This window comes from Chiloscyllium plagiosum, unplaced genomic scaffold (assembly GCF_037043375.1).
Source record: "Chiloscyllium plagiosum isolate Xiang-an unplaced genomic scaffold, Cpla_swu_hap1 HiC_scaffold_2, whole genome shotgun sequence".
NCBI lineage: Eukaryota > Metazoa > Chordata > Chondrichthyes > Orectolobiformes > Hemiscylliidae > Chiloscyllium > Chiloscyllium plagiosum.
The window spans coordinates 89451084-89466763 of NW_028270140.1; positions in this window are offsets into that span (position 1 = coordinate 89451084).

Consider the following 15680-nt stretch of genomic DNA (forward strand, 5'->3'; position numbering starts at 1 on the left):
CGGAGCAGTGAAAAGGGAATCCTGAATTCCGGGGAAGAGTGAGTGGAAACCTGAGTCCCGGAGCAGGGCAGGGGGAAACCCGAGTGTAGGAGCAGAGTGAGGGGAAACCCGAGTCCCGGAGCAGGGTGGGGGGAAACCCGAGTCCCGGAGCAGAGCGAGGGGAAACACGAGACCCGGAGCAGAGCGAGGGGAAAACCCGAGTCCCAGAGCTGAACGAGGGAAACCCGGGTCTCGGAGCAATGCGTGGGATAATTGAGATCCGGTGCAGAACGAGGGGAAACCCGAGTCCCGGAGCAGAGCGAGGGGAAACCCAAATCGTGGAGCAGAACGAGGGGAAACCCGAGTCCCGGTGCAGAACGAGGGGAAACCCGAGTCCCGGAGCATAACGAGGGGAAACCTGAGTCCTAGTCCAGAGTGAGGGTAATCCTGTGTCCCAGAGCAGAGCGAGGGAAAACCAGGTCTTGGAGCAATGTGAGGGAAAACCGAGACCCGGTGCAGTGCGAGAGAAAATCCGAGTCCCGGTGCAGAGCAAGGGGAATTCTGAGGCCTGGAGCAGAGCGAGGGGAAACCCGGGTCCCGGTGCAGAGCGAGGGGAAACCCGAGTCCCGGTGCAGAGCGAGGGAACACCGAGACCCGGAGCAGAACGAGTGGAAATCCGAGTCCCGGTGCAGTGCGAGAGAAAATCCGAGTCCCGGTGCCGAGTGAGGGGAAACCCGAGTCCCGGAGCAGAGCGAGGGGAAACCCGATTCCCGGAGAAGAGCGAGGGGAAACCCGAGTCCCGGAGCAGAACGAGGGGAAATCCGAGTCCCGGAGCAGAGCATTGGGAAACCGGAGTCCCGGAGCAGAACGAGTGGAAACCCGAGTCCCGGAACCGAGCGAGGGGAAACCCGAGACACGGTGCAGAGTGAGGGGAAACCCGAGTCCCGGAGCAGAGCGAGGGGAAACCCGAGTCCTGGTGCAGAGCGAGGGAACACCGAGACCCGGAGCAGAACGAGGGGAAATCCGAGTCCCGGTGCAGAGCGAGAGGAAACCCGAGTCCCGGAGCAGAACGAGAGGAAACCCAAGTCCTGCAGAACGAGGGGAAATGCGAGTCGTGGACAAGTGTGAGGGATAACACAAATCCTGGAGTAGTGCAAGTGGAATTCCGAGTCCCGGAGCAGAGCGAGAAGACAACAGAGTCTCAGACAAGAGTGAAGGAAAGCCCGCATCCCGGAGCAATGCAAGGAAATCCTGAGTACCGGAGTATAGCGAGGGGTAACCCGAAATCCGGAGTAGAGCAAGTGGAATTCCGAATCCCGGAGCAGAGCGAGGGGAAACTCGAAACCCCGAGTAGTTCAAGTAGAATCCCAAATCCCGGAGCAGTGAAAAGGGAATCCTGAATTCCGGGGAAGAGTGAGGGGAAACCTGAGTCCCGGAGCAGGGCAGGGGGAAACCCGAGTGTAGGAGCAGAGTGAGGGGAAACCCGAGTCCCGGAGCAGGGTGGGGGGAAACCCGAGTCCCGGAGCAGAGCGAGGGGAAACACGAGACCCGGAGCAGAGCGAGGGGAAAACCCGAGTCCCAGAGCTGAACGAGGGAAACCCGGGTCTCGGAGCAATGCGTGGGATAATTGAGATCCGGTGCAGAACGAGGGGAAACCCGAGTCCCGGAGCAGAGCGAGGGGAAACCCAAATCGTGGAGCAGAACGAGGGGAAACCCGAGTCCCGGTGCAGAACGAGGGGAAACCCGAGTCCCGGAGCATAACGAGGGGAAACCTGAGTCCTAGTCCAGAGTGAGGGGAATCCTGTGTCCCAGAGCAGAGCGAGGGAAAACCAGGTCTTGGAGCAATGTGAGGGAAAACCGAGACCCGGTGCAGTGCGAGAGAAAATCCGAGTCCCGGTGCAGAGCAAGGGGAATTCTGAGGCCTGGAGCAGAGCGAGGGGAAACCCGGGTCCCGGTGCAGAGCGAGGGGAAACCCGAGTCCCGGTGCAGAGCGAGGGAACACCGAGACCCGAAGCAGAACGAGTGGAAATCCGAGTCCCGGTGCAGTGCGAGAGAAAATCCTAGTCCCGGTGCCGAGTGAGGGGAAACCCGAGTCCCGGAGCAGAGCGAGGGGAAACCCGATTCCGGGAGAAGAGCGAGGGGAAACCCGAGTCCCGGAGCAGAACGAGGGGAAATCCGAGTCCCAGAGCAGAGCATTGGGAAACCGGAGTCCCGGAGCAGAACGAGTGGAAACCCGAGTCCCGGAACCGAGCGAGGGGAAACCCGAGACACGGTGCAGAGTGAGGGGAAACCCGAGTCCCGGAGCAGAGCGAGGGGAAACCCGAGTCCTGGTGCAGAGCGAGGGAACACCGAGACCCGGAGCAGAACGAGGGGAAATCCGAGTCCCGGTGCAGTGCGAGAGAAAATCCGAGTCACGGTGCAGAGTGAGGGGAAACCCGGGTCTTGGAGGAATGAGAGGGAAAACCGAGACCCAGTGCAGAGCGAGGGGAATTCCGAGGCCTGGAGCAGTGCGAGGGGATACCCGAGTCCCGGAGCAGAACAAGGGGAAACGCGAGTCCCGGAGCAGAGCGAGGGGAAACCCAAATCCTGGAGCAGAGTGAGGGGAAACCCGAGTCCCGGTGCAGAGTGAGGGGAAAGCCGAGTCCTGGTGCAGAGCAAGGGGAAACCCGAGACCCGGAGCAGAGCGAAGGAAAACCCGAGTCCCGGTGCAGAGCGAGGGGAAACCCGAGACCTGGAGCAGGGCGAGGGGAAACCCGAGTCCCGGAGCAGAGCGAGGGGAAACCCGAGTCCCGGAGCAGGGCGAGGGGAAACCCGAGACCTGGAGCAGAGCGAGGGGAAATCCGAGTCGCAGAGCAGAGCGAGAGGAAATCCGAGTCGCAGAGCAGAACGAGAGGAAACCCGAGTCCCGGAGCAGAGCGAGGGGAAACCCGAGTCCCGGTGCAGAGCGAGGGAAAACCTGAGTCCCGGAGCAGAGCGAGGGGAAAACCTGAGTCCTGGAGCAGAGCGAGGGGAAACACGAGTCCCAGAGATTAACGAGGGAAACCCGGGTCTCGGAGAAATGCGAGGGAAAACCGAGATCCGGTGAAGAGCGAGAGGAAATCCGAGTCGCAGAGCAGAACGAGAGGAAACCCGAGTCCCGGAGCAGAGCGAGGGGAAACCCGAGTCCCAGAGCAGAACGAGGGAAATCCGAGTCTTGGAGCAATGCGTGGGATAATCGAGATCCGGTGCAGAACGAGAGGAAACCCGAGTCCTGCAGAACGAGGGGAAATGTGAGTTTGGGACAAGTGTGAGGGAAAACACAAATCCCGGAGTAGTGCAAGTGGAATTCTGAGTCCCGGAGCAGAGCGAGAGGACAACAGAGTCTCAGACAGGACTGAAGGAAAGTCCGAAACCCGGAGCAATGCCAGGGAATCCTAAGAACCGGAGTATAGCGAGGGGTAACCCGAATCCCGGAATAGAGCAAGTGGAATTCCGAATCCTGGAGCAGAGCGAGGGGAAACTCGAAACCCGGAGTAGTTCAAGAGGAATCCCAAATCCCGGAGCAGTGCAAAGGGAATCCCGAATCCCGGGGAAGAGTGAGGGGAAACCCGAGCTGAACGAGGGAAACCCGGGTCTCGGAGCAATGTGTGGGATAACCGAGATCCGGTGCAGAGCGAGAGGAAATCCGAGTCGCAGAGCAGAACGAGAGGAAACCCGAGTTCCGGAGCAGAGCGAGGGGGAACCCGAGTCCCGGAGCAGGGCGAGGGGATACCCGAGTCCCGGTGCAGAGCGAGAGGAAACCCGAGTCCCGGAGCAGAGCGAGGGGAAACCCGAGTCCCGGAGCAGGGCGAGGCGAATCCCGAGACCTGGAGCAGAGCGAGGGAAAACCCGAGACCCGGAGCAGAGCGAGGGGAAGCATGGGTCTCGGAGCAATGCGTGGGATAACGGAGATCCGGTGCTGAGCGAGAGGAAATCCGAGTCGCAGAGCAGAGCGAGAGGAAATCCGAGTCGCAGAGCAGAACGAGATGAAACCCGAGTCCCGGTGCAGAGAGAGGGAACACCGAGACCCGGAGCAGAGCGAGGGGAAACCCGAGTCCCAGAGCAGAGCGAGGGGAAACCTGAGTCCCGGTGCTGGGCGACGGGAAACCCGAGTCCCGGTGCAGGGCGAGGGGAAACCCGAGTCCCGGTGCAGGGCGAGTGGAAACCCGAGTCCCGGAGCAGAGCGAAGGAAATCCGAGTCCCGGTGCAGAGCGAGGGGAAAACCGAGACCTGGAGCAGAGCGAGGGGAAACCCGAGACCCGGAGCAGAGCGAGGGGAAACACGAGTCCCGGTGCAGAGCGAGGGGAAAACCCGAGTCCCAGAGCTGAACGAGGGAAACCTGGGTCTCGGAGCAATGCGTGGGATAACCGAGATCCGGTGCAGAGCGAGAGGAAATCCGAGTCGCAGAGCAGAACGAGAGGAAACCCGAGTCCCGGAGCAGAGCGAGGGGAAACCCGAGTCCCGGAGCAGGGCGAGGGGATACCCGAGTCCCGGTGCAAAACAAGGTGAAATCCGAGTCTCGGAGCATAACGAGGGGAAACCTGAGTCCTAGTCCAGAGTTAGGGGAATCCTGTGTCCCAGAGCTGAACGAGGGAAACCCGGGTCTTGGAGCAATGTGAGGGAAACCCGAATCCCGGTGCAGAGCGAGGGAACAACGAGACCCGGAGCAGAACGAGGGGAAAAACGAGTCCTGGAGCAGGGCGAGGGGATACCCGAGTCCCGGTGCAGAGCGAGGGGAAACCCGAGTCCCGGAGCAGAGCGAGGGGAAACCCGAGTCCCGGAGCAGGGCGAGGGGAATCCCGAGACCTGGAGCAGAGCGAGGGGAAACCCGAGTCCCGGAGCAGGGCGAGGGGAAACCCGAGACCCGGAGCAGAGCGAGGGGAAGCATGGGTCTCGGAGCAATGCGTGGGATAACTGAGATCCGGTGCTGAGCGAGAGGAAATCCGAGTCGCAGAGCAGAGCGAGGGGAAATCCGAGTCGCAGAGCAGAACGAGAGGAAACCCGAGTCCCGGAGCAGAGCGAGGGGAAACCCGAGTCCCGCTGCAAAACAAGGTGAAATCCGAGTCTCGGAGCATAACGAGGGGAAACCTGAGTCCTAGTCCAGAGTGAGGGGAATCCTGTGTCCCAGAGCAGAGTGAGGGAAACCCGGGTCTTGGAGCAATGTGAGGGAAACCCGAATCCCGGTGCAGAGCGAGGGAACAACGGACCCGGAGCAGAACGAGGGGAAAAACGAGTCCCGGTGCAGTACGAGAGAAAATCCGAGTCTCGGTGCAGAGTGAGGGGAAACCCGAGACCCGGTGCACAAAGAGGGGAAACCCGAGACCTGGAGCAGAGCGAGGGGAAACCCGAGACCCGGAGCAGAGCGAGGGGAAACACGAGACCCGGAGCAGAGCGAGGGGAAAACCCGAGTCCCAGAGCTGAACGAGGGAAACCCGGGTCTCGGAGCAATGCGTGGGATAATTGAGATCCGGTGCAGAGCGAGGGGAAACCCGAGACCCGGAGCAGAGCGAGGGGAAACACGAGTCCCGGTGCACAGCGAGGGGAAAACCCGAGTCCCAGAGCTGAACGAGGGAAACCCGGGTCTCGGAGCAATGCGTGGGATTACCGAGATCCGGTGCAGAGCGAGAGGAAATCCGAGTCCCAGAGCTGAACGAGGGAAACCCGGGTCTCGGAGCAATGCGTGGGATAATTGAGATCCGGTGCAGAACGAGGGGAAACCCGAGTCCCGGAGCAGAGCAAGGGGAAACCCAAATCGTGGAGCAGAACGAGGGGAAACCCGAGTCCCGGTGCAGAACGAGGGGAAACCCGAGTCCCGGAGCATAACGAGGGGAAACCCAAATCGTGGAGCAGAACGAGGGGAAACCCGAGTCCCGGTGCAAAACAAGGTGAAATCCGAGTCTCGGAGCATAACGAGGGGAAACCTGAGTCCTAGTCCAGAGTGAGGGGAATCCTGTGTCCCAGAGCAGAGCGAGGGAAAACCAGGTCTTGGAGCAATGTGAGGGAAAACCGAGACCCGGTGCAGTGCGAGAGAAAATCCGAGTCCCGGTGCAGAGCAAGGGGAATTCCGAGGCCTGGAGCAGAGCGAGGGGAAACCCGAGTCCCGGTGCAGAGCGAGGGAAAACCCGAGTCCCGGTGCAGAGCGAGGGAACACCGAGACCCGGAGCAGAACGAGTGGAAATCCGAGTCCCGGTGCAGTGCGAGAGAAAATCCGAGTCCCGGTGCCGAGTGAGGGGAAACCCGAGTCCCGGAGCAGAGCGAGGGGAAACCCGATTCCCGGAGAAGAGCGAGGGGAAACCCGAGTCCCGGAGCAGAAGGAGGGGAAATCCGAGTCCCGGAGCAGAGCATTGGGAAACCGGAGTCCCGGAGCAGAACGAGGGGAAACCCGAGTCCCGGAACCAAGCGAGGGGAAACCCGAGACCCGGTGCAGAGTGAGGGGAAACCCGAGTCCCGGAGCAGAGCGAGGGGAAACCCGAGTCCCGGTGCAGAGCGAGGGAACACCGAGACCCGGAGCAGAACGAGGGGAAATCCGAGTCCCGGTGCAGTGCGAGAGAAAATCCGAGTCACGGTGCAGAGTGAGGGGAAACCCGAGACCCGGTGCACAAAGAGGGGAAACACGAGTCCCGGAGCAGTGCGAGGGGAAACGCGAGACCCGGTGCAGAGCGAGGGGAAACCTGAGTCCCGGAGCAGGGCAGGTGAAAACCCGAGTGTAGGAGCAGAGCGAGGGGATACCCGAGTCCCAGAGCAGGGTGGGGGGAAAGCCGAGTCCCGGTGCAGGGCGAGGGGAAACCCGAGTCCCGGAGCAGAGCGAAGGAAAACCCGAGTCCCGGTGCAGAGCGAGGGGAAAACCGAGACCTGGAGCAGAGCGAGGGGAAACCCGAGACCCGGAGCAGAGCGAGGGGAAACACGAGTCCCGGTGCACAGCGAGGGGAAAACCCGAGTCCCAGAGCTGAACGAGGGAAACCCGGGTCTCGGAGCAATGCGTGGGATTACCGAGATCCGGTGCAGAGCGAGAGGAAATCCGAGTCCCAGAGCAGAATGAGAGGAAACCCGAGTCCCGGAGCAGAGCGAGGGGAAACCCGAGTCCCGGTGCAGAACGAGAAGAAATCCAAGTCCTGCAGAACGAGGGGAAATGCGAGTCTTGGACAAGTATGAGGGATAACACAAATCCTGGAGTAGTGCAAGTGGAATTCCGAGTCCTGGAGCAGAGCGAGAAGACAACAGAGTCTCAGACAAGAGTGAAGGAAAGCCCGCATCCCGGAGCAATGCAAGGAAATCCTGAGTACCGGAGTATAGCGAGGGGTAACCCGAAATCCGGAGTAGAGCAAGTGGAATTCCGAATCCCAGAGCAGAGCGAGGGGAAACTCGAAACCCGGAGTAGTTCAAGTAGAATCGCAAATCCCGGAGCAGTGAAAAGGGAATCCTGAATTCCGGGGAAGAGTGAGGGGAAACCTGAGTCCCGGAGCAGGGCAGGGGGAAACCCGAGTGTAGGAGCAGAGCGAGGGGAAACCCGAGTCCCGGAGCGGGGTGGGGGGAAACCCGAGTCCCGGAGCAGAGCGAGGGGAAACCCGAGTCTCAGAGCAGAGCGAGGGGAAACCTGAGTCCCGGTGCAGGGCGAGAGGAAACCCGAGTCCCGGAGCAGAGCGAGGGGAAACCTGAGTCCCGGTGCAGGGCGAGAGGAAACCCGAGTCCCGGAGCAGAGCGAAGGAAAACCCGAGTCCCGGTGCAGAGCGAGGGGAAAACCGAGACCTGGAGCAGAGCGAGGGGAAACCCGAGACCAGGAGCAGAGCGAGGGGAAACACGAGTCCCGGTGCAGAGCGAGGGGAAAACCCGAGTCCCAGAGCTGAACGAGGGAAACCCGGGTCTCGGAGCAATGCGTGGGATAACCGAGATCCGGTGCAGAGCGAGAGGAAATCCGAGTCGCACAGCAGAACGAGAGGAAACCCGAGTCCCGGAGCAGAGCGAGGGGAAACCCGAGTCCCGGAGCAGGGCGAGGGGATACCCGAGTCCCGGTGCAGAGCGAGGGGAAACCCGAGTCCCAGAGCAGAGCGAGGGGAAACCCGAGTCCCGGTGCAGAGCGAGAGGAAACCCGAGTCCCGGAGCAGAACGAGAGGAAACCCAAGTCCTGCAGAACGAGGGGAAATGCGAGTCTTGGACAAGTGTGAGGGATAACACAAATCCTGGAGTAGTGCAAGTGGAATTCCGAGTCCCGGAGCAGAGCGAGAAGACAACAGAGTCTCAGACAAGAGTGAAGGAAAGCCCGCATCCCGGAGCAATGCAAGGAAATCCTGAGTACCGGAGTATAGCGAGGGGAAAACCCGAGTCCCAGAGCTGAACGAGGGAAACCCGGGTCTCGGAGCAATGCGTGGGATAACCGAGATCCGGTGCAGAGCGAGAGGAAATCCGAGTCGCAGAGCAGAACGAGAGGAAACCCGAGTCCCGGAGCAGAGCGAGGGGAAACCCGAGTCCCGGAGCAGGGCGAGTGGATACCCGAGTCCCGGTGCAGAGCGAGGGGAAACCCGAGTCCCAGAGCAGAGCGAGGGGAAACCCGAGTCCCGGTGCAGAGCGAGAGGAAACCCGAGTCCCGGAGCAGAACGAGAGGAAACCCAAGTCCTGCAGAACGAGGGGAAATGCGAGTCTTGGACAAGTGTGAGGGATAACACAAATCCTGGAGTAGTGCAAGTGGAATTCCGAGTCCCGGAGCAGAGCGAGAAGACAACAGAGTCTCAGACAAGAGTGAAGGAAAGCCCGCATCCCGGAGCAATGCAAGGAAATCCTGAGTACCGGAGTATAGCGAGGGGTAACCCGAAATCCGGAGTAGAGCAAGTGGAATTCCGAATCCTGGAGCAGAGCGAGGGGAAACTCGTGACCCGGTGCAGAGCGAGGGGAAACCCGAGTCCCGGTGCAGAGCGAGGGAACATCGAGACCCGGTGCAGAGCGAGGGAACACCGAGACCCGGAGCAGAACGAGGGGAAATCCGAGTCCTGGTGCAGTGCGAGAGAAAATCCGAGTCTCGGTGCAGAGTGAGGCCAAACCCGAGACCCGGTGCACAAAGAGGGGAAACCCAAGACCCGGAGCAGAGCGAGGGGAAACCCGAGACCCAGTGCACAAAGAGGGAAAACCCAAGTCCCGGTGCAGAGCGAGGGGAAACCTGAGTCCCGGAGCAGGGCAGGGGGAAACCCGAGTGTAGGAGCAGAGCGAGGGGATACCCGAGTCCCGGAGCAGGGTGGGGGGGAAACCCGAGTCCCGGAGCAGAGCGAGGGGAAACCCGAGTCCCAGAGCAGAGCGAGGGGAAACCTGAGTCCCGGTGCAGGGCGAGGGGAAACCCGAGTCCCGGTGCAGGGCGAGAGGAAACCCGAGTCCCGGTGCAGGGCGAAGGAAAACCCGAGTCCCGGTGCAGAACGAGGGGAAAACCGAGACCTGGAGCAGAGCGAGGGGAAACCCGAGACCCGGAGCAGAGCGAGGGGAAACACGAGTCCCGGTGCAGATCGAGGGTAAAACCCGAGTACCAGAGCTGAACGAGGGAAACCCGGGTCTCAGAGCAATGCGTGGGATAATTGAGATCCGGTGCAGAGCGAGAGGCAATCTGAGTCGCAGAGCAGAACGAGAGGAAACCCGAGTCCCAGAGCAGAGCGAGGTGAAACCCGAGTCCCGGTGCAGAGCGAGAGGAAACCCGAGTCCCGGAGCAGAGCGAGGGGAAACCCGAGTCCCAGAGCAGAACGAGAGGAAACCCGTGTCCTGCAGAACGAGGGGAAATGCGAGTCTTGGACAAGTGTGAGGGATAACACAAATCCTGGAGTAGTGCAAGTGGAATTCCGAGTCCTGGAGCAGAGCGAGAAGACAACAGAGTCTCAGACAAGAGTGAAGGAAAGCCCGCATCCCGGAGCAATGCAAGGAAATCCTGAGTACCGGAGTATAGCGAGGGGTACCCCGAAATCCGGAGTAGAGCAAGTGGAATTCCGAATCCCGGAGCAGAGCGAGGGGAAACTCGAAACCCGGAGTAGTTCAAGTGGAATCCCAAATCCCGGAGCAGTGAAAAGGGAATCCTGAATTCCGGGGAAGAGTGAGGGGAATTCCGATGCCCCGAGCAGAGCGAGGGGAAACCCAAATCCTGGAGCAGAGTGAGGGGAATCCCGAGTCCCGGTGCAAAACAAGGTGAAATCCGAGCCTTGGAGCGTAACGAGGGGAAACCTGAGTCCTAGTCCAGAGTGAGGGGAATCCTGTGTCCCAGAGCTGAGCGAGGGAAACCCGGGTCTTGGAGCAATGTGAGGGAAAACCGAGACCCGGTGCAGAGCGAGAGAAAATCCGAGTCCCGGTGCAGAGTGAGGGGAATTCCGAGGCCTGGAGCAGAGCGAGGGGAAACCCGAGTCCCGGTGCAGAGCGAGGGGAGACCCGAGTCCCGGTGCAGGGCGAGGGGAAACCCGAGTCCCGGTGCAGGGTGGGGTGAAACCCGAGTCCCGGGGCAGAGCGAGGGGAAACCCAAATCCTGGAGCAGAGCGAGGGGAAACCCGAGTCCCGATGCAGATCGAGTCGAAACCCGAGTCCCGGAGCAGAGCGAGGGGAAAGCCGAGTCCTGGTGCAGAGCAAGGGGAAACCCGAGTCCCGGAGCAGGGCGAAGGGAAACCCGAGACCTGGAGCAGAGCGAGGGGAAACCTGAGACCCGGAGCAGAGCGAGATGAAGCATGAGTCCCAGAGCTGAACGAGGGAAACCCGGGTCTCGGAGCAATGCGTGGGATAACCGAGATCCGGTGCGGAGCGAGAGGAAATCCGAGTCGCAGAGCAGAGCAAGAGGAAATCCGAGTCGCAGAGCAGAACGAGAGGAAACCCGAGTCCCGGAGCAGAACGAGGGGAAACCCGAGTCCCAGAGCTGAACGAGGGAAACCCGGGTCTCGGAGCAATGCTTGGGATAACTGAGATCCGGTGCAGAGCGAGAGGAAATCCGAGTCGCAGAGCAGAACGAGGGGAAACCCGAGTCCCGGAGCAGATCGAGGGGAAACCCGAGTCCTGGAGCAGGGCGAGGGGATACCCGAGTCCCGGTGCAGAGCGAGGGGAAACCCGAGTCCTGGAGCAGAGCGAGGGGAAACCCGAGTCCCGGAGCAGGGCGAGGGGAAACCCGAGACCCGGAGCAGAGCGAGGGGCAGCATGAATCCCAGAGCTGAACGAGGGAAACCCGGGTTTCGGAGCAATGCTTGGGATAACCGAGATCCGGTGCAGAGCGAGAGGAAATCCGAGTCGCAGAGCAGAACGAGAGGAAACCCGAGTCCCGGAGCAGATCGAGGGGAAACCCGAGTCCCGGAGCAGGGCGAGGGGAAACCCGAGTCCCGGTGCAGAGCGAGGGGAAACCCGAGTCCCGGAGCAGAGCGAGGGGAAACCCGAGTCCCGGAGCAGAGCGAGGGGAAACCCGAGTCCCGGAGCAGGGCGAGGGGATACCCGAGACCCGGAGCAGAACGAGGGGAAACCTGAGTCCTAGTCCAGAATGAGGGGAATCCTGTGTCCCAGAGCAGAGCGAGGGAAACCCGGGTCTTGGAGCAATGTGAGGGAAAAGCGAGACCCGGTGCAGTGCGAGAGAAAATCCGAGTCCTGGTGCAGAGTGAGGGGAAACCCGAGTCCCGGAGCAGAGCGAGGGGAAACCCGAGTCCCGGAGCAGAACGAGGGGAAACCCGAGTCCCGGAGCAGAGCATTGGGAAACCGGAGTCCCGGAGCAGAACGAGGGGAAACCCGAGTCCCGGAACAGAGCGAGGGGAAACCCGAGACCCGGTGCAGAGCGAGGGGAAACCCGAGTCCCGGTGCAGAGCGAGGGGAAACCCGTGACCCGGTGCAGAGCGAGGGGAAACCCGAGTCCCGGAGCAGATCGAAGGGAAACCCGAGTCCCGGAGCAGGGCGAGGGGATACCCGAGTCCCGGTGCAGAGCGAGGGGAAACCCGAGTCCCGGAGCAGAGCGAGGGGAAACCCGAGTCCCGGAGCAGGGCGAGGGGATACCCGAGTCCCGGTGCAGAGCGAGGGGAAACCCGAGTCCCGGAGCAGAGTGAGGGGAAACCCGAGTCCCGGTGCAGGGCGGGGGGATACCCGAGTCCCGGTGCAGAGCGAGGGGAAACCCGAGTCCCGGAGCAGAGCGAGGGGAAACCCGAGTCCCGGAGCAGGGCGAGGGGAAACCCGAGACCCGGAACAGAGCGAGGGGCAGCATGAATCCCAGAGCTGAACGAGGGAAACCCGGGTTTCGGAGCAATGCGTGGGATAACCGAGATCCAGTGCTGAGCGAGAGGAAATCCGAGTCGCAGAGCAGAGCGAGAGGAAATCCGAGTCACAGAGCAGAACGAGAGGAATCCCGAGTCCCGGAGCAGAGCGAGGGGAAACCCGAGTTCCGGTGCAAAACAAGGTGAAATCCGAGTCTCGGAGCATAACGAGGGGAAACCTGAGTCCTAGTCCAGAATGAGGGGAATCCTGTGTCCCAGAGCAGAGCGAGGGAAACCCGGGTCTTGGAGCAATGTGAGGGAAAAGCGAGACCCGGTGCAGTGCGAGAGAAAATCCGAGTCCTGGTGCAGAGTGAGGGGAAACCCGAGTCCCGGAGCAGAGCGAGGGGAAACCCGAGTCCCGGAGAAGAGCGAGGGGAAACCCGAGTCCCGGAGCAGAACGAGGGGAAACCCGAGTCCCTGAGCAGAGCATTGGGAAACCAGAGCCCCGGAGCAGAACGAGGGGAAACCCGAGTCCCGGAACAGAGCGAGGGGAAACCCGTGACCCGGTGCAGAGCGAGGGGAAACCCGAGTCCGGGTGCAGAGCGAGGGAACACTGAGACCCGAGCAGAACGAGGGGAAATCCGAGTCCTGGTGCAGTGCGAGAGAAAATCCGAGTCTCGGTGCAGAGTGAGGGGAAACCCGAGACCCAGTGCACAAAGAGGGCAAACCCAAGACTCGGAGCAGAGCGAGGGGAAACCCGAGACCCGGTGCAGAGCGAGGGGAAACCTGAGTCCCGGAGCAGGGCAGGGGGAAACCCGAGTGTAGGAGCAGAGTGAGGGGAAACCCGAGTCCCGGAGCAGGGTGGGGGGAAATCCGAGTCCCGGAGCAGAGCGAGGGGAAACCTGAGTCCCGGTGCAGGGCGAGAGGAAACCCGAGTCCCGGAGCAGAGCGAAGGAAAACCCGAGTCCCGGAGCAGAACGAGGGGAAACCCGAGTCCCGGAGCAGAGCATTGGGAAACCGGAGTCCCGGAGCAGAACGAGGGGAAACCCGAGTCCGGAACAGAGCGAGGGGAAACCCGAGTCCCGGTGCAGAGTGAGGGGAAACCCGAGTCCCGGAGCAGAGCATTGGGAAACCGGAGTCCCGGAGCAGAACGAGGGGAAACCCGAGTCCGGAACAGAACGAAGGGAAACCCGAGTCCTGGTGCAGTGCGAGAGAAAATCCGAGTCTCGGTGCAGAGTGAGGGGAAACCCGAGACCCAGTGCACAAAGAGGGGAAACCCAAGTCCCGGAGCAGAGCGAGGGGAAACCCGAGACCCGGTGCAGAGCGAGGGGAAACCTGAGTCCCGGAGCAGGGCAGGGGGAAACCCGAGTGTAGGAGCAGAGTGAGGGGAAACCCGAGTCCCGGAGCAGGGTGGGGGGAAACCCGAGTCCCGGAGCAGAGCGAGGGGAAACCTGAGTCCCGGTGCAGGGCGAGGGGAAACCCGAGTCCCGGTGCAGGGTGAGAGGAAAACCCGATTCCCGGAGCAGAGCGAGGGGAAACCCGAGTCCCGGTGCAGGGCGAGGGGAAACCCGAGTCCCGGAGCAGAGCGAAGGAAAACCCGAGTCCCGGTGCAGAGCGAGGGGAAAACCGAGACCTGGAGCAGAGCGAGGGGAAACCCGAGAACCGGAGCAGAGCGAGGGGAAACACGAGTCCCGGTGCAGAGCGAGGGGAAAACCCGAGTCCCGGAGAAGAGCGAGGGGAAACCCGAGTCCCGGAGCAGAACGAGGGGAAACCCGAGTCCCTGAGCAGAGCATTGGGAAACCAGAGTCCCGGTGCAGAGTGAGGGGAATTCCGAGGCCTGGAGCAGAGCGAGGGGAAACCCGAGTCCCGGTGCAGAGCGAGGGGAGACCCGAGTCCCGGTGCAGGGCGAGGGGAAACCCGAGTCCCGGTGCAGGGTGGGGTGAAACCCGAGTCCCGGGGCAGAGCGAGGGGAAACCCAAATCCTGGAGCAGAGCGAGGGGAAACCCGAGTCCCGATGCAGATCGAGTCGAAACCCGAGTCTCGGAGCAGAGCGAGGGGAAAGCCGAGTCCTGGTGCAGAGCAAGGGGAAACCCGAGTCCCGGAGCAGGGCGAAGGGAAACCCGAGACCTGGAGCAGAGCGAGGGGAAACCTGAGACCCGGAGCAGAGCGAGATGAAGCATGAGTCCCAGAGCTGAACGAGGGAAACCCGGGTCTCGGAGCAATGCGTGGGATAACCGAGATCCGGTGCGGAGCGAGAGGAAATCCGAGTCGCAGAGCAGAGCAAGAGGAAATCCGAGTCGCAGAGCAGAACGAGAGGAAACCCGAGTCCCGGAGCAGAACGAGGGGAAACCCGAGTCCCAGAGCTGAACGAGGGAAACCCGGGTCTCGGAGCAATGCTTGGGATAACCGAGATCCGGTGCAGAGCGAGAGGAAATCCGAGTCGCAGAGCAGAACGAGAGCAAACCCGAGTCCCGGAGCAGATCGAGGGGAAACCCGAGTCCCGGAGCAGGGCGAGGGGATACCCGAGTCCCGGTGCAGAGCGAGGGGAAACCCGAGTCCCGGAGCAGAGCGATGGGAAACCCGAGTCCCGGAGCAGGGCGAGGGGAAACCCGAGTCCCGGAGCAGAACGAGAGGAAACCCGAGTCCCGGAGCAGAGCGAGGGGAAACCCGAGTCCCAGAGCTGAACGAGGGAAACCCGGGTCCCGGAACAGAGCGAGGGGAAACCCGAGACCCGGTGCAGAGTGAGGGGAAACCCGAGTCCCGGTGCAGAGTGAGGGGAAACCCGTGACCCGGTGCAGAGCGAGGGGAAACCCGAGTCCCGGAGCACATCGAGGGGAAACCCGAGTCCCGGAGCAGGGCGAGGGGATACCCGAGTCCCGGTGCAGAGCGAGGGGAAACCCGAGTCCCGGAGCAGAGCGAGGGGAAACCCGAGTCCCGGAGCAGGGCGAGGGGATACCCGAGTCCCGGTGCAGAGCGAGGGGAAACCCGAGTCCCGGAGCAGGGCGAGGGGAAACCCGAGACCCGGAGCAGAGCGAGGGGCAGCATGAATCCCAGAGCTGAACGAGGGAAACCCGGGTTTCGGAGCAATGCTTGGGATAACCGAGATCCGGTGCAGAGCGAGAGGAAACACGAGTCGCAGAGCAGAACGAGAGGAGACCCGAGTCCCGGAGCAGGGCGAGGGGATACCCGAGACCCGGAGCAGAGCGAGGGGAAACCTGAGTCCTAGTCCAGAATGAGGGGAATCCTGTGTCCCAGAGCAGAGCGAGGGAAACCCGGGTCTTGGAGCAATGTGAGGGAAAAGCGAGACCCGGTGCAGTGCGAGAGAAAATCCGAGTCCCGGTGCAGAGCAAGGGGAATTCCGAGGCCTGGAGCAGAGCGAGGGGAAACCCGAGTCCCGGTGCAGTGCGAGAGAAAATCCGAGTCCTGGTGCAGAGTGAGGGGAAACCCGAGTCCCGGAGCAGAGCGAGGGGAAACCCGAGTCCCGGAGCAGAACGAGGGGAAACCCGAGTCCCG